We start from the raw sequence: 23,101 nt of genomic DNA, 5'->3' as shown, positions 1-23,101 counted from the left end.
GGATGATTCCCCTCAGGGCAGCCTTAGGAACCAAAAGGATGCACTCACTGCTCAGTAGAGGCAAAAACTTGTCTCTCATTTGCTGATTTCAGACTAGTGGGAGTAGTACTCTGGGGTGTCTTCCTGTATTTTTAGAGATTGATTGATGTAAATAGATGTAATGCTTATGTTTGCAGTTTTTAAGAGCAAATAAATATAGTGAAAGAGGCAAATGTCTCTATTTTGTAACCTAGCTATTTTAGGTATTTTTAAAGTGCATCCAAAGCTTGCATGTACTTGAAGGCCATATAATTGCCAAAGTGACTGGAGTGTCATAAGTTCAGAGATGGGGCAGAGGGAGTCTGCTCTTACTGTGACTAGAGAAGGTCTCACAACAAGCAGAGTCCCAGCATTGTGGTGACCAGACCACAATGTGCACACAGCCTGCAGCACAAGCTATAGCAGCCTCTCTTTGTTCAAAAGAGGCATCAAAAGGATCTTTACCCGATCTTTTCTCCCTCTGCCCTGTAGAACAAGTAGCTTCTGATTCCTCCTGGGGAAAATAACATTCTCACAGATGTATCATGCTGCATGTTGTTTGATGAAAGCCCAAGAAGAAAGTGAACAAAACAGGGAGTATGACAGAAGAACAAACCATACAGTCAGCTGAAGTGTTATATGCAGATATAGAATCTCGACAACACCAGCATCATGGCTGTGGATGTACACTCAAGTCCTGTGCTTCCTGCTTTAGTACTATCTAACATCATTGAAAGTAAGCCAGCAGGTTTCCTTCATCCTATCAAAGAAGAAGTCTGGAAATGAAGAAGCAGTGTCCAGATCCCAGCTGGATGTGCTTGGCTCTTATTTTTTGTGGTGTGATCTTGGCATATTGCTCAAGATCAAAATGCCTCCCAAGGTACCTCCCAAGAGCCAGTTTTGCCTGACATCTTTCCTCAGCCAAAGCACACAATCACAATATCTGGATTGTTTTATAAAGCATGAAATACTCAGACACTTACATTGATTGTTTTAGAAGTACATATGAAAAAGGTATGGAAATTGAAAGGAGTCAGATGTGCTCATTGGAGGGCAGAATATTCTCCTGTATAGTGTTTTGCCACCCTGGGAGGAATTTCTGTTGAATTGCATTAGCAAGTGAATATGGTAGGACAATGTTCTGGCAGACTTACCTCAAAATCTCTTTTCTTTTGTGGGTTGACAGCCAACCATAATGTTACTTGAACACATTTAATTAAATATTGTAGTTTGAAGTCTCTGACATTAATATTATTATTTTCATATTACTACAGTCTCATTGTAGTGCTTGCTAGCCATAATAGCAACTTCCAAGATCAGAGCAATTCATTCGGAACTCCAAGTTAATCTCACAGAAAATCCAATCAGTAAATTGATTAGGTATTAAATTACATTTTAATGTTCTCTATTCCTTCTCTTATTTTTCAAAAAACCCATTACTTTTTTTTTTTTTTTTTTTTTTTTTTTGGTCCCCTCTTTTTCTCGTTTTTCTCCCTTCTGTCTCACCCACTTCCATTAATATTACTCTATCATCAAATATACTGCTTTGGTAGACACTACGTATGGATTGTAAGTGGCTGGTTTCTTGTTTTAATAAAAGGTCATTGGCTTAGAAAAGTCAGAAATTAAAAACATGTAAAATTGTGCCTTGTCCCAGAATGATGTAGAAATGCTCTTCTGACAATTTTTAAGTGATGACTATCCAGAATGTGCTTCAGATGATAACTTATGTACAAAATAAGTTGACTTTGTAAATGTTTTATTGTTTGCGAGCTTTTTACCAGAAGTAGTTAGCAGTTAACTGTGGATTATTAGTTATTTTTAAGAGGGTGTTTGGTTTAAGAGGGTGTTTTTAAATTGAAAACTCATTTTGATGGAAAACCTCAATGCAGTTAACTACATTAAGTTCTGAAATCAGTGTGAGCTGCAATCTTGTGAGGACCAAATGTGGTGTGTCGAACAGAAATTCTGGAAGTCATATTAAAGAGGCTGAGCTAACATCAGGTTATTGCTGTCTGCATTTGCCAGACAGCCTACAGAAATCTGCCTGCGATCATGGTGAGTCAGGAGATTAGCTGTGATTCCTGTGATTGCTAATAGCTCCTGCATACTGTGTTCATCAACAGGAAGTCTGCAACTGCATACAATATGGTCAGGATGTCATCCTTCTAATTTTGTTAGCCTTCCTTACAAATGGAAGGTAGATTGCTTGCCTCACATATACAGTTTGTATTGTATTTCAGTCTTCTAGCTCTTTGGGCCAAGTTTCACAGTAAGAATATTTCAGTAAATCACTGTCCTCTATTTGGCCCAATGCTCTGAGACATAAGGTCATAGAACAGTCTTAAATAAGCATATGTTTTAGTAAGCAGCTATTACTGCTTCTGACCACAACTGTTTTGAAAGACAATGCTTTGCTTTTGGTTTTTACTTCCTTAGTTTTCCTTATTGAGCTTTTACAAATTTTAGTCCAAATATCTTTAAATCTCAGTGCAAAATTTTACCAGTATTTTTAAATGCATTTTGTGACAATATTTGAACTCCAGTCTGTGGCACTAGACTAACAATTAGTTCACTCTTATCAAAACTGTATCTCATTTCAGCTGCACAGCAGAATTCAGCGTCCCTTTATTTTAAATTAAGAGACTCTTAATTCTGCCTCATCTTCCCTGAACAAATGTAGACCCCTAGTTGTTCTTGTCTCAATGCCATTTTAAATTGTTTGCTGACATCTTGAAATCAGAGTGGCTTGAAACTCAGTTTCTCTGTGTGCTTTCTTCAGAACACTCCCTTCTCCATTTTGGTGTCAGCAGCTTCACTATCTGCTACTCGTTTCTGTGTCTGTCCTCTCTCCTTCACCCCTTGAGTAACAGCAATGCAGCAGCTGCAGGTCTCCCCTCATCAGGCAGAAGGGTGCTTGTCCCTTTACAAGGAGGTGTTTGCATGGTTTGGCCTGACAGTTTCTGCTGTGTTCTTCATACATGTTTTACTTCCAGCAGATTCAGGCCCCTCAGTTAAAAACATCCTGTTTTATTTATTAGAATAGGAAATTCTTCTATGTTCTCATTTAAAGATGATTTCTGCAGGATTCAAATTTTTGACCGTGTTCCTGGGCATTTAGGTGTTTAACAATTCTGCCATTTTTTCCTCTCTCTGTTTTTTTCATCACAGAGACCTCCAAATCATCCCTTCATACAGCTCTCCTGCTGTCTTTTCCCTGTGCTTTTAATTCCTTGAACTGTGTCCCCAAAACAATTTGCCAAGGCCCCATGTTCATCTCAGTCAAATTCATCCTGAAAAGTCTCATCCTGTAGTCTGCCCTGAAGACTACAAAAACCCGTAACAGTTAAATCAAGCTTTACCATTTTGTTTTTGCCTTGTCAGAGAATATTATGTGTCACTTTGTTCTATCTATTCTTTTCTTTATTCCTTTTTCTGCATCTGTGTTCCAGTCTTCAAGCTTATTAAAGGTAAAATCCCTGTGCTTTTTGTTTTGAGGCAATTAACCAATCTGTGGATGGGATGCAAGTATGCAAGTATAAAATAATAATAGTTGTTCCAAGGATGAATTTATTAATACACAAAGAGACATTAAATGACTTCTGCCCTTGCTTACTGAAGAGATAGCTGCCTAGGTAGTTCTCAGGAAGCTACAAGAGCAAGATTGGCACTTTAGAAATTAAATATACATGCAAGAAAAAGCTATCATTGAAATGAAAGGTGTAAATCCCTGTTGCAATGTTATTTACTGCTCTGAATGTCTGCCGGATCAGGATGTTCAGTTGCCATGTGATAAGCCAAATCTCTCTTCCCAGAGCCCTTTCCTGAACACCTGACGCAGCACAAACCCCATTTACTGTCAGTTATTAAGCATAGCTGTCAAAACTGAGGGGAAGGATTGAAAAAAACTGAACCAAACCAAACCAACCAACCAACAAACAACAACAAAAACCCAAAAAAACCAAAAAACGCCCCCCAAAACAGACAAACAAAAATCCCAGGCAAACAAAAGAAAACAACAAAAAACCCCAACCAAAACAAATCAATCTAGCACCAGTCACTGGATTCTTACAATAATCTCCTACATGTCACTGATTACTTTCTTAGAGATGCAAGAGATTACTGATTGCTTTTAAATTACTAAAGCATGGAACTGTGAACATGGACCATACTTCTTCACAGAGATGTAGTTAAGTGAGTCCCTATATTTAAAGCTGAAAAGAAAAGTAATCCAGTATCTAAATCATTCCTACAATGAGAATAAATTGGCAATTCAGGGCTTACTAATTTATTTAGGTTTTTTTTATGTAACAGCAAAAAATTTTTGCTGTGACTCTGGGTAGACGTTAACCAGAGAAAAGTAAAAAGTAAGCAGCATAATGATTAGGCACAACCTGGATACTGTTAGTACATTATGGCCCATTGTTTGTTACTTTGATCTTGGCTGATTAGATAAATTTTCAATCTGGAAATATGATAAATAATTATTTCATGGAGTGCACATAAATTTAAAATATAAAATATGAAACTTAAAACAGTAGCTCACCTTATCACACAAGAAAAAACATAATAAGGTTTCACCACCACTCAAAAAATCCTCCTGGATTTAGCTGAAATACTAGTATTATTGTAACACTAGACTCAAGGCATAATTCAAAATATCTACATTATTAGGCCAAATAATTTGCATCAGTTGCTGTGACTTTCATACTTTGAGATTAAACTTTGTTTTCAGACTGTGCTGGATTACAAAAAATGGTATTTCCAGATTCAAGAAGGGAACAAGAAGAGTTAGTCTGTTTTGTTGTGCTATTCACAAAATACCTACTGTATATTTTTTGCAACGCCCAATATGAACTAAGATTTTTAGAGTTCAGACCTTAGAATCTTCTGATGTTGATGCCTGTGGCAAAGTCAGAGATTTCTCAAATAATATGTCTCATAGTTGTGCACATTACTGTATCTGAGCAATTCTCAGCTGGGTGTTGCAGAGGAAAGCTGAAAAGAGGTAGACAAAGGACATCTCTGCTGAATGTGGCATTTATTTGCAATTCCAGAAAACATTCCTTGCACAAAATCATCCTTTTTATTCCACCTCATGCTTGTAGCACAAATCCCAACATAATAATAAGTTAGCGCACAGCAAAGCCTCCTAGTAGTTTCAGATCCAAATCTCTACTTTCCCTGCCATTCTGGGATAGATTTTAGGATACCACAGCCAAAACAGATTTATAGTTCTGTCGCTGTTTCTCAGGTTCAGGCATTTATCTGAACCTTTCCTCCTCTATCTGTCCTGACTATTTGCAAAGGTTTTCAAATTTTATTGAATAAGTTTTGGCTCTTTCCTGACATGCTTTCATACTCAGATCTATGAACCAAGTGGATTGATAACACTGTGAGAAAGGAATTTTAAATCCAACACAGACTATTTTTTTTCTTACTGCAGTGGGAAGTTTATTCTGCTCACTAACCTCCAGACTAAATGGGACCTTTGAGATAAATTTTGCATTAGTTTATCTCTCGAATTGAATATTACATGATTCTGTATTTAATGTCATGGGATTAGCTGTTAGCCATGCATCTGCCAAGATATTTCCACCATCACGGTGTCAAAACTCAAAATTTGTGAATAATAAAGTGAAGTAAGTGAAAGGCGAGCTGCAAGTTATTTGAAATTAAGGCCATGATATATGAATATGATTAGTTTTTTCTTAAAGAATATTTATATGATTATATGAATGCAAAAAGGCAATGCAGTATTTTAGTCTTTCTCTAGTCACTGGAACACTCAGAAGCAGATGGACTGTGTGACTGATGATTCAATAATTGCACTCATTAAAAATGTTCACGCTTTTAATCTTTCCCCCCTCACATTCTGTGAAGAGCTGAGGAATGAAATGGTTTTGTCATTGTCAGCAGATAGATAATTGAGTTTGCTTTGATTTCCTGGGGTGCCCCTTCCCCATACCCATGCTGTTGGATTGACATCTCCAGAAGCGTAGCAGAACATATGAATCAGACCCAACTGTCTTAAAGGAGAAAAACATGATGGAAATACTCCTTTCTGCCTCTCAGTATTCACTTGTGTGCACTCAGCCAGCAACCTACCTTGGTAGATGACAGCATTTGCTTTTTTGCCAGATTACCTCCCCCAGATGCAGTTTCCTACCTGTGGCGCTCAAGGAAAAGAAAGATAATTCTGCCTTGAACTTACGCACAGAATCCTTCTCCTGTTTATTGTTGTGAACTACAATAAAGATGATAGAGGGGAAAGGGTGTCCAGCTGTGCAAGTGCCTGGTGCCTGGTGTTACAACAACATGAAATCAACATAATCTCACAAAACACCACGGAAAAATGGCAGGGAGAAAAGCAGTGAAAAAAAGAGCTATCATGCTTTCTCTGAAAGCAAGGATAAAAATACCTCCCAGCTCTGCTGAAGAGGTGCTTCTTTTTGTTTCTGCCAGTAGGATTTAAGTTTAGACTTTGCATTTAAATTTGAATTGTGTAACAGCAAAAACATTCTCCAAATGAAACATTGTATCCACTCAGTCTACCTACTCTATTGTCTGGGCACCCATTTTCCAGATGTTGCTCTGGAAACAAATATAGTAAAAGTCGTGTAATCCATGGCTTTTTGACAGTTGCCAGCTGCTCCAGGAGACTTTCACACTGTCCATCATCTGCATTTTGCAAACATCTGACTGAAATCAGGGCATCACAGAGTTCAGCCTTTCTCAAACATGACATGACAGAGCCCTTTGCAACTCTGATTAAAGTCTCTGAGGTGAACTTTCATTGCTCCTATGCTTAGGTTTTACTATTCTGTACCTGTGAACAAGAGAAAAATATTTTTTCTGCATGGATGTTCTCTTTTTTGACTTTTTGGGTTTTGCTCCCTAGGCTCAGCTGCTCCATAAAACAATTATGAACTGATATTAGAGCACTTACATATCCTGAGCAGACTACATAAGTGCTTAGATACTTCTACAGCCCTCCTTCTGTGTTCACTCTCTCTCAGATGCCTGCTGTCTGAAGAATGCAATGAACAGATTTTTGCACAAACTACACAAATCTGAATAAGGCATTAGGTTCTGATATCACCCTTTTCCTCAAATTCACTGCACACTGTTATTCCTTCTGTCTGTTGGGTACAAGGACAATCATGACAGATATATTTTAGACAATATATCTTCATATATTGTTTCAAGAATTGAAAAGGATGTTTCTGTCAGAAGAGCAGGACATTTTCACCAACTGCCTTTGTTAACTACCTAGATGTTTCTCCTTGTGCCCGTGCTTGGCAGAAGGCTGCATCTTCAGACCCATTCCTTGCTCTGAACCCAAAACACCATCTCTCCTTTTTCTCCCTGTGCAAGTGCAGATAAAATTGTTCCAAGGTCTAACGCTCCTTTGCCAACAATCTGTTCACAGTCAAAACTGTGAATGTCACTTTACCTTCTCGTCCAAAGATGCACTACAGAGTGAGGGCTTAACGTATGACGCAGTGTATGTGTATTTCACAAACAGAAAGTGTTTTTTAAGTCATCGCACCACAGCCAATTTAAATGGGGTTGCCATTTGGGCAGCAAAGACAAACAGCAGGATAAGAATGGACACTTGCATAGGGAAACTACATGATTTGTGCACAATTCAGTAGCACCGTACCTTAACTAAACTGTTTAAATTAATATGTACAAGAGGTTTTTAGGTCTTGTACTCCATATTGTGATCACAGATGCTTGGAAAAATGGATCCCTCTAGGGTTTTCCAGGAATAAAAACTGTCCATGGAATGGGGAAGTTTCTAAGTGGATGTTGTATATAGAGTAGAGCCAGCTATTCTCAGCAGGCCAGTAGTGGATTCAGGAAGTTACCAAAAGCTGCCTTGAAGTATAAAATATCATATAATTAGCTACATTCTGATACTGTCTGTGGATAACTATCAATTAGAATGCATAGATTTGTTTGAAAGGACAGGCTGACTTAGAAATAAAACTCAGTGTCAATCATACACCATGCAGAGTAAAAAAAAGCTTCCCAAAAAAAACAGCCACAAGTTGCAGCTTCAGACTTTTAATCTGGAGCTAAGCATTATGGCTATATATATTCCTGATGATGGATGCACTCAAGTTCATGCACTCTACAATCTCCAAACACTGGAAAACTTTGGATATGTAGCCAGAGCCAGGGCAGTTCAGAGTTGCCTCTTATTCCAATAGGTTTATTTATAGACAAATATAAATATTCCAATCAAAACATTTTTCTGTCAAAGTAGGGCATTACATTTTAGGAGCCAACACAACACATGGCAGGTCTGTATTTTGCTTTGAATGAAGGTCTGAGCCCACACTCTAACCCTATACTCTACATTCTATATGTGCACTGAATGGCTCAATCTTGCAGCATGGGTTCAGGAAGGCACTTTTCATACCATGTGTCTAATATGTGTCTTGCAGGATCATTTTGTAGCCAAGGATAAAGTAGATGTCCTAAAAGTAAGCTGGAACTATAATTATCCATATACCTGTGATTATAACCCAACATCATTGCACAACAGAGAATCTGAGTGCACACCTCCTGGTCAGTAGAGACCAGTAGAGAGGGCATGTTTGTATCCACTTCTTGTCCCATCCCAGAGGCAATCCCCTTATTCCTCAAAATGTTCAAGTTCTGAAATTTCATGTTTGCATACTTTTCCTATGTCTCCTATCTTGCCTCCTCTTCTGAGCCAATTGGAAGGTGATTCCCTGCTTACAGCAAGCTGTGAAACACACGACTGGATATACAATATCTGCAGGGACATGGGAGGAAGAAGAAGGTGGGTAAAATAGACATTGTTTTCTTTCACTTTAAGAGAGAATGCTAAGATGTTGCTCAGGACAATAAATAAACATTGATGCAGTCCTCAGGAATCAAGTATTTAAAGGCACTGTTCTTTTATGAATTTAAGCTCTGGAACCTTTTTCTTCTTAAACTGCTCGTGAGGCATTGCTCATAATTGGGATCTATTTATCATTAAAATTATTTTTGTGCATCATTGCCCCATGTGAAAAAAAGTGATTACATTTTGCAACAAACAGTGACTATTCTGTTGCATAAAGAAGCAGAGCTAGGAAAAAAAAAAAACAACCAAAATTGGAAACACTGTCAAAATAGGGAAACAAGAAGAAAAATACAAAAACAGTTCTACTAACAACTAGCTCTAATATTGTGTATGAAAGACCAATGCCTATTCCACATTGCAGTTCCCCCGTATAGTGTGATAATGTAGATAGCTTCCACAGAGGTCTGAGATGTCAATTTCAGTTTATTTGTTGCATAGAAATCAAAGGATATTATTTGAAACTGAACTTATCTTTTTATTATTATTCATTATTATTCATTTGAAACTGAACTTACCTTTTCTGAAGCAATTGAGGAGGGCACATCCCCCAAAGCCTTACAATTCAGGTTATCTGCTCTGCTTCCAAGAGAAGCCAGGCAAGTAAGCATTGTTTAGCATGGGTGACTTTTGCTGGCATTCAGCTCCAGGAATCCACAAGATCTACAGAAAAAATGTTTAGGACAGCCTTTACAGGAGGGTACCTGATGCCTTTTAGGACCCTTCCTAAGAAATTTTATGGAAACATTTTTTAATAGGATTCCTTCTCCCCATGAAAAATAGCAACATTCTTTTTATATAATTTTCTTTCTATGCTGATGCAGGACTTCATCATTCTCCCTTCTTTTTCCAGCAATATTATGCAACTGTAATATAACCCTGCTTTAGGAGAGCCTCCCTCTCAGAAATATCCCCAAGCCCAATACAATTTCTCTAACTTTTGCATCTGGTGAGATCAGAGTATTGTCTTCAGGGCTTGTCATTATTTTAGATAGATAGAGAAAAAAATGTCTTGCCTGTGTGGAAAATTTCTGTTGTAACTGATAGCAAATACGCTAAGTCTAATTTGCATATAGATGTCGAAGCTTGCAACAATATACTCCCCTGAGAGAGCTCTTGTTGTTTGACTGTGTACACAGTCTGGCACTATGCTGCCCAGCACCTAATAAAAGCTAAATTAAAACTTCCTTAAAACTCTGAAGCTGTGAATATCTTTAAACTACCAGTTTACATTTGCAGAGAAAGGGCAGAACCATACCAAGCTAAGCCTCATTTAAGTGGAAAAGCAGAGGGTATGGTGGCAAGGGCAAGTGGGAGAAATAACTTTATTTGAAAGTAAACATCAGTCAGATGTACTAATGCTTTAATTCATCAGCCAAGATGAGCTTTATTACAACGCTGGGATCAAGCAATACCAAGGAGATAAAAAGCAGTGCTGTGTAAAGGAGAGAGAGATGAGCTGAAGATTATTAACAGGGATGACAGAAAAACAGAGACAGAATGGCTGAATAGCAAGGAGACGATAAAATGGAAGGTGGAAAGAGAAGGAGTACAAGTGGAAGATTAAAATTAAATCTACTTTTTTTCTTTCTGTTATCCTATTCTGTTTTATTTGAATTTTCAGTGTTTACCACAGCCTGTACAGTGGAGGAATAACGTGATGTTGTACCAAGGAGAAACCAAAGGCTGTCAGGGAAAGAAAAGCAACAATAGGTCTGGTTTCATCATATCGTTAAAATAAACTATCATAATATTTTTATGGAAGTGTACATGAAAATATAAAGGAATAGTAACATAATCACAGAACTAGAATTTCCACAATTTTTAAGTCAGACTAAAGAAATCCATTTTTAGGATTCATGATATCCATGATAGGATCAAAGCATAGTCTGCGCTGGAAAAGACCTTAAAGATAACCTAGTCAAATATTCCTACTCTGGTCAGGGAAACCTTCCGTTAGTCCAAGTTGCTCACAGCCCTATTCAACCTGACCTTGGAGACTTCCATGATGGGACATCCACAGCTTCCCGGGGCAATCTGTTCCAGTATCTCATCACACTCTGAGTAAAGCATTCCTTGCTAACACTTAATGTAAAGCTCTAAACTTATAGTTTAAAACTGTTTCTCCTTGCTGTATCACTAGCAGTCCTTGTAAAAGGGTCATTCTCCCTCTTTCTTTCTAATTCATCTTTAGATACCGGTGGGCTACTTAAGGTCTGCCTCGAAGCCTTCTCCAGGTTGAACAACCTCAGCTCTCCCAGCCCTTCTTCACAGGAGAGGTCCAGCCCTCTGATCATCTTCATGTCCCTCTTCTGGACCTGCCCCAAGAGGTCTGCATCTCTTGTGCTGAGGACCTCAGAGCTGGATGCAGCACTCCAGGAGGGGTCTCAAAAGTGAGAACAGATCACCAGAATCATGATTCTTGACCAGCTGGTCGCACTTTTGGTGCAATCCAGCATGCAGTTTTCATTCTGGGCTGTGAGTGCACACTGTTGACTCATATGATGGATGTAAATACTCAGTGGGGAGCTTAAAACTGCTCAAACAACCCCCTTTTGATAGTGGAGGAGAAACCCAAAAAACCTCATAGCAATTATTCATTAGAGTGACAAATTACTACAGAAAATAGCAACAACGCAGCAATAAAAAGAAAATTATACAAGAGAGAGAAATGGCTTAACCAAAAAAAAGGCAATTTATTACCAGGGCCTTCTACAGCAAAAATAGGATAACAGAGGGCCCTGGTGCTGGACCTCAAGGGCTGAGAGAGAACAAAGGGAAACAATGTGGCAAAGGAGTTCACAAAGTTTAAGCCCCTCCCCAGATCCTGCAACCATGTAGAACAGGGGCAAAGCAAAAACCCGGAAACCTCTTCCATTTGAGTCAGGAATTGTGCTGCTGGTACACCTGCTCACCATGGTGGGGGATGCCAGCATCATTGGTGGTGTAGGCATTGCAACACCTTCTCAAAGCAGGGACCCCGACCCTGCCCCTATCCCTTCTCCAGCCCTGGCCAAAAGAGAGTCACATTTTTCTGTTTCCAGCCCCTTTGTCTTTCCAGATGAAACCACACCTCCCCTCTACCCCACTTGGTGATGTCACTTGTATTGAATATTCAATAATAAAATTCCACTCTCCTCCTTTGTAACAGCTCATGTTCAGCTTTTCATCCAGAAGAACCCCCAAGTCCTTCTCTGCAGGACCACTCTCAGTGAGGTCTTTCCCCAGTCTGTAGCCGTGTCTGGAGTTGCCCCCACCCACGTACAGCATCTTGCTCTTGGATTTATTGAACTTCATGGGGATCTCATAGATCACCTTTTTGAGCTTACCAGGTCCTTGTGGATAGCTTTGTTTCCTTAATAAGAAAAAAAATTCTATAAGGGGCAGAAGCAAAATAAAAAAAATGATGAAATGGACCACACTGTCTGATTGCTCTAGATCCAAATTCTGTCAGCAGGATACAACAGTTTCCCACTGACACTGAGCAAATGACACACATTTCAAAGAATTCTTCTACCTCAAATTTTAATTCAGTTCTCCCAATGCCTGTTAAAATGAATAATGCACTGTGAACTTCTGTCAGAGCAGCAGTGTAGCATTCAGTGGGACTTGGAACATAAAACATGATACAGAGCCTGAAGGACAGAAAGAGGACACTACTAAGGGAGGCTTCTACAATGTTGTCCTACCAGGGAATGAAGAATAGATACTTTCCTAAATGTATGATTGTTCTTTATTCCATTAATTAACAATCCAGTTAATATAAGCATGTAACCCCATCCTGTCATTGCTTTTTAAAGAATATTCTTCCTCTAATCCTGTGTTCCATTCTGTGCCACCTTACTACCCAGTGATAGGGACTATCTGGATGAAATTGATGTTCATCACTTATCAATTGATTATATTTGTATTCATACAAATGTTGCAATTCGAATTTCATTTTTATACCTACATAAAATTTAAATTATGTCCTTACTGTTGCTTTCACTTACTATTCTCATGTTTAAAAAAAAAAGTAATTGCCCCTTAATCTTTTTCACTCAGATTTCCAGTTCTGGTAGCATAATGCTGTCTATCATGCTTCTGCTTGAAGTAGTGTCTATAAGGTTCTCTTAATAATTTCATCATCAAGCATGTGCAGGAATGGTGAAATTAGAATTAATAATAACATATTCTAATGGAACAAGGAGATCTGCCTACAGCTTGTGTCTAGAGGCATTTTGATGGAAGAGATACGGTGTTATCCAGATTTTGCAGGTGGTAGGAACTATAGAGAAGGGAGAAAAGTTTCTATCACGGTATGAGGGCTAGATCCACCTCAATGAATCTCTGTACGTGTGTGTGCCCTTCTTTGGTATAAACCTTGGGTACACTTTTGACTCAGATCTCTGGATCATTCAGTGTTCTGGTTCACATCACCAAGCTATTGTAAAAGACATGAACTGGGATTCTTTCAGGCATGGCTAAAACAGAAGTGGTGGTTCAGGAGAAGGCACAATCTGTTCAAGTTTCTGGTGGACAATGGAAACACTGGACCAGGCCTGGAGGGACACAGGGAGCCTGAAATAAATTTTCCTGGTATACTTGTTGCAAGGGCATTAAATCCTCTTCAGCAGCTGTTCTGTGCTTTAGATCTACTCCTACAGGCTGCACTACACACAAATACAGCCATCGCATGTATCCATTGAAACAAAGCCGAGCTCTGAACAAGATAGCTGCCAAAAACATTGATGGTCCTTGCAGAAAGATCCAAAGTCATTATCTCCCTGGCCTTTTGACAATTAACAGGCACAAAGTAATGAATCATTTATTTACTCCTCTAAAGCAGTTTTATTTTGACTTTATTTAATCATGTAAAAACTAAATCTGTTTTTCCCTCCAGTGCATTAGGTATGCAGTCTCTTATAGATTGCGTAATGTGCTAATTTGGGATCATATTAGTCAAAGAAGTCTGTATGTTATTCTATTTGCAGAGTGTACTGACCTTGAGGAAATTTATTTTAACCCTGGTGAATTTGTTGGTTTGAGGATAATTCATGGGCATCAGAAGGTTCACAGATAAAAATGTTGTTTGACCTTCAAAGTGCTCATCACTAACATGTCATTATGCAAGTTGGAACTTTTCAATCCCTTCAAAATGCATCACCTAAGAACATTCTTTTTGCTTGTCACTCTATATTATTCCTATCTGAATGTCTTTATTATCTCCTCATTTTCCATAACATCATATGCAAATGTCTCATTTGCACCTTCAATGCCCTTCACAACTATAATCTTTCTGTTTAATCAATTTTTTTTGCTTTTCCCTTCGGGTCTATGGTGGTAAGCCCCTGAGTGACTGAGTATTCAATGGGGATTGCAACACTGCTTCAGTTCATAAGTCTCCTTTTCTCTTTCCAGGTACTAGTTCCTGTGGCACACCACACCACTTTGCATTCTGCCCTCAGTCCCTGTAAATATACACTATAGATCCATGGTCTGCAAGGAATCAGTCACTAATCTTACTAGGTGAGCTCAGTCTGACAGAGATTAAACTATTTATTTATGTATTTATTTATTTAAAGAAAATAAACTCATTCAGACTGTATCAAAACTATACAGAACTATTCAGATTTGCTCATGCCACACTTACTCCTTCATGCCTGCTGTTTGCAATGATAGCTTATGGTCTCTTTGTTTCACATTAGATTACATGTTCTTTAGGATTAAGATTTTGTTTATAGCAGTTCTCATCAAACAGAACAGACAGCCTCTCCACACAATACTGTCAATTCAACAGTAAACCATATATTGAACTGTATGAACTCCAATTCTTAGTTTGTCCAAATAGGTTAATCACACTGGATTGTTGACACATCATTTCCTGAATACAGCATGTAAGCATTTATCTCTGACTGTAATGCTCCAAAAAGTCACAGAACATTGTATTTGTTTACATCCATGCTCTTCAATCCTGGAAGAAAATGACATATTTTTAGGAAGCCCAGCCTCTGACAAATGGCACTGGCACAAAAAGTGGGCAGTTAATGATGCTAGAATGGCAGAAGTTTGATTATTTAATAAAGAATGAGAATGTCTGAGAAGAAAAAATTGCATATAGGCACATATTTTCCCTGCCAGCACTCCAGAAAACCTTTCTTACTGCCTTTATATAGAAAACTGAAAATTTTCAAAATAGGTAAAGTGCATCCTCTAACAGCATCTATTTTGTCAAGCTCTTCTTCTAAGTTTCTTAAACATCCCCTTCTTCGGCTAATAATAATTGTCCTTTTAAAAGCCTATCAAGAAACTGGTGTTGGAGAAAAAGTTACTACTTTATAGAAGAAATTTGCCCTGTCCTTCGGTATTTTATTGGTTTATTGAAAGAATTGGCAGGCTGGAAAATTTTGTCCAAAAAGAAAAGTCAGTTCTATCCTTTTGCATGTTAGGACTTCGCTGGATTACATATATGCATAAAAGCAAGAATGTATTTTCTTAGTCTAACAATTTTGCTCTAAATTAAAATATTGTTCTTCTGAAGCATTATAAAGTTTATCAACATGATTTTTATAAAAAGAGTTCTAAGTATTTACACATTTTTCCTTGCATTTTCTTCTATTGCAAGTCTTCAAATTTTAGGTTCTCTGTGTGAGTTTGCAAACACAGGCTAGAGTCTACCATTAAAAAAAAAGCATGAAGAAAACATGCTACAGAATCAGAGTAATTTCTATTATCATTAAGAAGAGCACCTTCATTTGGATTTAGTTGCAGAACAGTTAGATAAATTGATACTTGATAATTGATATAAACTGAATTCACTCATTTAAATGAAATGGATTGGAACTATATGTGAACACCTGCATTTGGAAAAACTATATAAAAATTCTTTTGTTTTAAAAGAATAATGGCAAATGAACAGCATATGAACCTCTCTTTATGTGTTGATACTGTTGCATTTAGCCCTTTTGCAGTCAAGGTATTGAAATAGAAGTAGCAGCTTCTTCAAATTATTTTACGAATAGGGAGTTAATGCAAAGTAAAGAAAGCGTTTGACTGGGTCAAGAAGAATGGTTGTTCATTTGTCTTAAAAGCAGAAGCCTACCTCAAGAAAAATCCACTAAAGTCTGAATCAGATCATGCCAGCACATAATGCCAGCACAACATAATAGCACAGATGAAGAGTTTTGAAGATCAGGGTCCTTCTCATGGGAAAAAAAAATCCTCTTTCTTTCTTCATCTCAAGGATAGTACAGAAGGATTTCCTAAATTCTTTTCTCAGTCAAATCTTGGGATAAACCTGAACTGTTAATTATATGTAAAAAGAAATGAGGAAGTCAAGACACCAGAAACAGTGAGTTTCATGTTACATCAAATGGGTTACAGAATCATGGAGTAATTTAGGCTCAACTTTTGTCCAAACATCACCTTGCCAATTAAGTCATAACACTGGGTGCCATGCCGAGTTGTTCCTTAAACACCTACAGGGATGACTCTACCATCTCCCTGGGCTGTCCATTTAATTGTTTAACAACCCTTACCATGAAGATGTTGCTCCTGGTATCCAACCTGAACCTTCCCTGACAGAGCTTGAGGCTATGTTCTCTTGCCTGGGAGGAGAGAGCAACACTCATCTGGTTACATCCTCCTTTCAGGCAGTTTTAGAGAGTGATAAAGTCCTTCCTGAGTGCTCTGGGCTGTAGTATAGGATGTATTCTATCACCATCTTCATGAACTGAGGAATCCATTTGTTGGAGCAGTGCTCTTCCCAGGCCCCCCTCCCTCTGGGGTGCCTTCAGGATGCCTTGCCCATGACTCGTAGAAAACTTCCTCCGGGAGTTTTCTCTCTTTAATGGGCTGTCAAGGACCTCCTGTATGACTCATCATCCCATTGTGAGGTGCTCTGCCCAGGGGGAGGAGCCAAGCATTCTCACCTGGATATAAACAGTACTGGCAGCCCTCACCCACTGGATTCCCAGAGAACCAGAGCTACCTTTCTATGGGATCACTGCTTCAGGAAGACCACCTCACCTGGACTGCTTCCATGACCCTGCTCAGATTGTATTCTGACTCTGTCACTGATCTTTTTGTATTATTGCATTTGTTTTATCTTATATTTTTTCCCTTTTTCTTCTCATTAAATTGTATTTTTGACTTGGAGCCTCTCACTCAGTTTACTTTCAAACCACAACACTGAGCCTCCTTTTCTCCAGGATAAACATTCCCAGCTGCCTCAGCCAATTTTCATAGGACTTATACTCTAGACCTTTCACCCAGCTCTGTTGCTCTTCTCTGGACCTGTTCCAGCACTTCTATATCTTTCTTGTAGTGAGGGCTCCTGAAGTGAACACAGGATTTGAGGTGTGGCCTCACCAGTGCTGAGTATGAGGGGTCAATCCCTGCCCTGGTCCTGCTGGCCACTTTATTCTTTATACAGGCCAGGATGCCATTGGTCTTCTTGGGCACTTGCTGGCTCGTGTTCAGCTGCTGTCACCAGCACTGTTGTCCACGTCCATTTCCTCCAGAGAGTTTTCTCTCAACCTGTAGGGCTGCCTGAAGTTGTGGCTGAAGTCCTTGAGCTTACTGAGTCTCGTGGATGGTCTTGGTCTATCGATCCAGCCTGTCCAGACCCCTCTGCAGAGCCTTCCTGCCCTCCAGCAGATCAGTACTCCCACCCTGCCCGGTGTTGTCCATGAATTTACTGAGGTTATATTTGATTCCCTCATCCAGATCATCAGTCATGCCATTAGACAGAACTGGCCCCAACAGAGATCCCTGGGGGACACCACTGGTGACCAGCCACCTACTGGGTGTGCCCCTGTTCACCTCCACTCTCTGGGCCTGGCCACACAGCCAGTTCTTAACCCAGCAAAGAGTGTTCCTATTCAAGCTGTGGGCTGCCAGCTCTTCCAGGAGTGTGCTGTGGGAGATGGTGTCAAAGGCCTTGCTGAAGTCCAAATAGACAACATCCACAGCCTTGCCCACATCTACCAGGCAGGTCACCTGCTCATAAAAGGAGATCAGGCAGGTCCTGCCAGATTTAGGTCAGGCAGGACCTGCCCCTCCTCAGAGCATGCTGGCAGTGCCTGATCCCTTGGCCATCTGATATGTTCTGTCTGATTTCACTCAAGATGATCTCTTCCATAATCCTGCCAGGCACCAAGGTCAGGCTGACATATCTGTATTTTCCAGGATCCTCTCCTCTGGACATGAAGAAGAGGGAGAAATCAGAGAACTCCTAGAGATGAGAAACAACTAAATTGTAGCACCCTATTCAAAATAGTCTGATGGAAAATAATGATTTCTGCCCCAGGATAAATATAAAAACTAATTTTGATCAATGAATAGTGCTAATTCATGGAAAAGAAACCCAGCACAAGGATGAAAATCTCAGATTTCATGAGGAGAGTTAGAAAAAAAGAGTTCTTGCTGAAATTCAAGGCAGGTTTGTCACAGAATCATCATCAGTGGAAAACATACACAATACTTTGTGCACTCACGGTAGAGCTGCCCAGAGCTTGGATAAAGGGCATCTGGGATCCCTGGCTTTCTGACAATCTTGACGAAAGACACACAAAAACTCAACTTGTAGCATCTAAAGAATTGGGCAAATGAAAGCCAAACTGGAAAGTTTGTGAAGAAGAAGAAGCTGTGCCGTTATGAAAACCTTTCAATTTCCACATGACAATCTTCCCCAGGTAAAACAAAAACAAAAACAAAACAAACCCATCCCCCCCCCCCCCCAAAAAAAAACCCAAAAAACCCAAAAAAACCCAACAAACCAAAACAAACAAAACAAAACCACAAAAACCCCCCACGTTTACATTCAGAAAGATTCAGAAAGTCCCAATAAACCCTGTTTGTGAGAATTTATTCTGTAGTGGTATTGAGATCTTCTCTGAACATGCAGAGAAAGCATGTTTATGAGATATCTCTGTTTATACTGTTTTTATGAACAAGTAAAGCAAATTTTCAAATGTATAGAGGAGAGAGAGAGAGCGAAGCACACAGGAATATTATAAAGAGGGATTTTCCTGAATTTTCTAGTGGAATAATCTATTAATAATACTTTAGATAAGATCATATGATGTTATACAATGTGCAAGTCCTAGTGTTTAGATAATTAAAAGAACATTTTAAAATGCATTCTGGCTAGCAGCAAGGGATTATGCATGGATTGGCTTTAATCTTCGAAAGACCACATATAAAAAAATTTTTAATCTTACTATTGCTTGTATTTAACCTGATATAGAATTTAAACTGACATTTTTTTCATTTAAAAATATACAACTACCTTCTATATCAAACAATTAATTTGCAAATTTCCATCAGAAAATCTTTCCAGTACTATAATAGCAAAGCATAAAAATGTCTTATTTACTTAAAGAATCAGCAGTTTTCTGGAGGCTCACTCAGATTCTTCTCTGCAGGAACTATGTCTAATTCAGATTAAAATGCCACTGATTTCCCTGTAGGATCTCAGAGACTCTCAAACGCCTGTTCCTGCAGGGAACTTCTCTTGACACTGCTCACCATAGCACACCAAAATGGTGCATACATTCTAAATGAAATAATTAAATATAGTTATGTAAGTTAAGGAAAATACCTAAAGGACTGTACATTGATCAAGCTTTTAACAGCTCTACCTGCTAACAGTTTGCCCCATCACACTATGTTTATACAACAAATAGCAGGTATGATACAATTGCATACAGGAAAGATGTGCATAAGAATGGAAGCACAGGGAAGAAGGTACGCACTTCACCCTTAAAATAATTGAAAGCATACGAGAACAGCTAGGAAAGGATTACAGCGTAATAGAACATGAAAATCAGTTTTAAATTAAAAATCCTTTTGCACTTCTAATTATCTGACTTTTCTCTGTTTTTTTTTTTTTTTTCAATGAGATTACTTTTTCCTTGTAATTATATGCACCATAATTATGAGCCATTGGCTTTTGACAGCTGAAGTAAACCCTGCCCAGAAGCAGTAAAAAAAAAGAAGAAAAAAAATTCAAAACACATGGACATCCACTAATGTTGGTTTTATAGGGCCTTGAGACAAGACAGCCTTGAGAGTAATCTCTGTCATCTGCTCCTCCAATCTGCATAATTAATTGATAAGTGATTAGGAGTATGTGCTGACAAAAAGAAGCTCAGTGTGTGATGGACTGGGCCAATTCTCTTGCTTCAACTTTCACTAAATTTCAGAAATATTTTTGAAAGAATGATTATTTATTGAAAGAGTTTATGACCTTGAGGATAACAGACCTGTCTCAAGAGTTATGTTCCTGAAGGCGATAAAACTTCCAATGATGAACACAGAGCAAGAGACTAAGCTTTCATTGTAGACAGGGCAAGTTTGGGGCATTTATTTCCATTGGAGAACACTGTGAGCTCCATCCTAGAAATACACAGATCACCTGAATTAATTCTTACCAAGCAACACAATGGGCTGCAAAGAAATGACATAAAAAAGGCTTCTGGCCTGCCATTCAACCCATGGAGGAGAAAGGACTGTGTCCAGACTGCTGCAGTAATCCACAGTTGCAGGCTTGGCATTGATACCTTCAGTCAACCCTGTCAAATTTATCAAAAAATAACTATGTTTTAATATTGAAACTTCTCTCTTTCTCAGAGCTGTCTAGTCAGTCTACCTTCATTTCAGGGTCACCCATGCCACTGACGATTCCTTTTTGCCTAAGGGAGAGGAAAGATAATTCAAATGAGGGGTGAAATTATCTGTAATTAAAATAGCTTGACTTTCAGAAATCTAGTTTTGTAGAAGAAAAACCATAATAACAAAAGGGATTTGAAGATGTTATCTGCATAAACATGAGCTGAAATGATAATTTTATCTTTCTATCCGACATTATTTTTCACAATATTTAAGTCAAGACCATAGTACGTTAGAGTACTACTAACCTGCTGTGATTACCAGACACAGTCAATTTAAAATTATTTCATCACCTCAGTGGGAACTGAATGAACATTTGTTTAGTTGAATTTGAGCAGATTCATATACCTGGATTTTGCCCTTGAATTTCATTGAAGAATATGGATAAGATGTAGGCAAATTCATTTTTTTCATAATGGCAATAATCTGCATAAATAAGGCAGAAGCATATGGTTTCAAAAATTTATGAAAAAATCTAAAAACAGAATAATTTTTTTTTTAGTTTGCCGTTTGCAATGATCTCTGCTCTGCTCTCTTACACTGCAACAGAAATTCTTGTTCTGCAAGTATTCCTCTACTTATTACATCACAGGCTATATTGTACCTAAACATACAACAAACCCAAATTCTACTAGTACTTTCATTATCCCTTATTATTGGCAACCTGATGCTTGTGTAAGAGATGGAGAGTTGAGGAGCGTATAAGGTATAAAAAAATTACCTTTATTCATTGTCCTGTGTTTGGACAGGAAGCATACCTAACCTCCTCGGAAATTGTGTCATTCTTGTGTTTGAGAGCATGCTGCTTTCAACCATATAAAATTACATGGAAAAAATTGTAGTTAGTTGGCACACTGATACATTTGCACTAGGGAAAATATGTGGTTACCCAGGGAAAGCAAAATCTGCTACCAGTTAGTTGTTGACTGAGGCTGCTGTGATGCAAAGACGGGAGGCTGCTTTTCAGCACTTGCACTGGTTACTTCCATGTCCGGAATATAGCAATTCTGATACATTAGCCACAGAAAAAAATGGAAGGGTTGTAAGTCAGCATGAAATGGTATCTGTGAACATCTGCTATAAGCTGGATGTGTGGCAGTAGATGAATGTGAACTCATGGAATTAATCAAGCAGGGCATGACCTTACTGAGACATTTATGAAAAAGCAGTTCCACACCATGGCAACAGCTTCTCTCTCTCTCACTCTCTCTCAGATGCAGAGGATGTCTCTTCACCCAGCCCAGCTTCCACACTTCTCTGGAGAACAAAAGGGACAAGAAGGGCTATTGATGTAATTGTTTTTGTGAACTGCACTCTCTAGCATCATGGCTGGTCAATACCTGGTTTTCTTGATAGTCTGTAAACAGCTCTGTAGAGCTCTTACAGTGTACTGTATAAATTTGGAAGGTGCAAGCTTCCTTTTAGTGACCGCAAAAAAATAGAAAATGCTACACTTTACTAAGTTAGTGTCAAACAGAACCATTTTAGAAGACCACTCTGTGTGTTGTGTTGTTCTCCATTTCACTTCATTCACAGTGTAATTTTCTGTACTTTCTGGAAGCCAGAAGATCCCCATGAAAGGTATGGTTGATGTGAAGTCTGTGCCAAGCAAGAGCTTTTTTGGCTATGCTAGAGGGAGGTCATGCTAGATCTTCATATTAGATCCTCATTTTCCTACATGCAAAACTCATACCCTCACTAGAGATCTTGTCAAAGGTTAAGCTTCTTTGCACAGTCACTGATTTTGTTTCTACAGCAGCTTCAGGTATTGCTGATAGCTACTCTTCATTACTAAATGAAGGATGTTACCTATCTCTGCCAAAGAATATGAAATGTTACTCTTGGCTCTCCATGTGAGCTTATCACTATATTTTCCAACTTTCCATAATAACCTACTTACTGTTCTTCATGTTATACATTTATTTTGTACCATGTCGCTGTTTTCATCTAGAAATTGAAAGAGGAGTGACAGGTCAATTGGCACTTGCTTCAAACATCCAAGTAACAGTATCCATTATAAGCCAGCTAAATTATTGGGGTGTGAAGAGCAATAAAAAACAAGACACTTCACTTTTTACTGGGCAAAGAAAACATACTAAAATGTTATGTACACAGCTGGAACAATAAATATTGATTGTTTAAAAGTAAACCTCTCCCCCTCCCCCCCCCCAAAAAAAAAGTATAGATACTCTAGTTTATGATGGTGTTTAAATGCATGTTTTCATACTTAATCAGGTTAAACACAGTCCCATTCTCTGTTATGTTTTGTGACTATTAATCACTGTCAAGCCATGCTTTATTTGTCCTCCTCCAAAACGTCATTCTTTCTTTCAGAACACTAAGCAAAGAAAGAATATAATTATAGATTTGTATTTCTACCTCAGGATTTTGAACACCTTTTGAATAAGGTAGGCAAATTGTTTCAATAGAAATAGTCCCCATGCATTTTCTCCTTTACTACTGTTTTCCAGTCTCCATTTTTTTGCCTACTGAAAAGAAAAGGTACCAAACTAAGTTCTAGAAATGGCTTGAAACTTTTAAACTTGAAAT

The sequence above is a fragment of the Sylvia atricapilla genome, chromosome Z, assembly GCF_009819655.1.
Source record: "Sylvia atricapilla isolate bSylAtr1 chromosome Z, bSylAtr1.pri, whole genome shotgun sequence".
Taxonomy (NCBI): Eukaryota; Metazoa; Chordata; class Aves; order Passeriformes; family Sylviidae; genus Sylvia; species Sylvia atricapilla.
The sequence above is the reverse complement of the archived record's forward strand: the minus strand, read 5'-3'. Positions refer to the sequence as shown.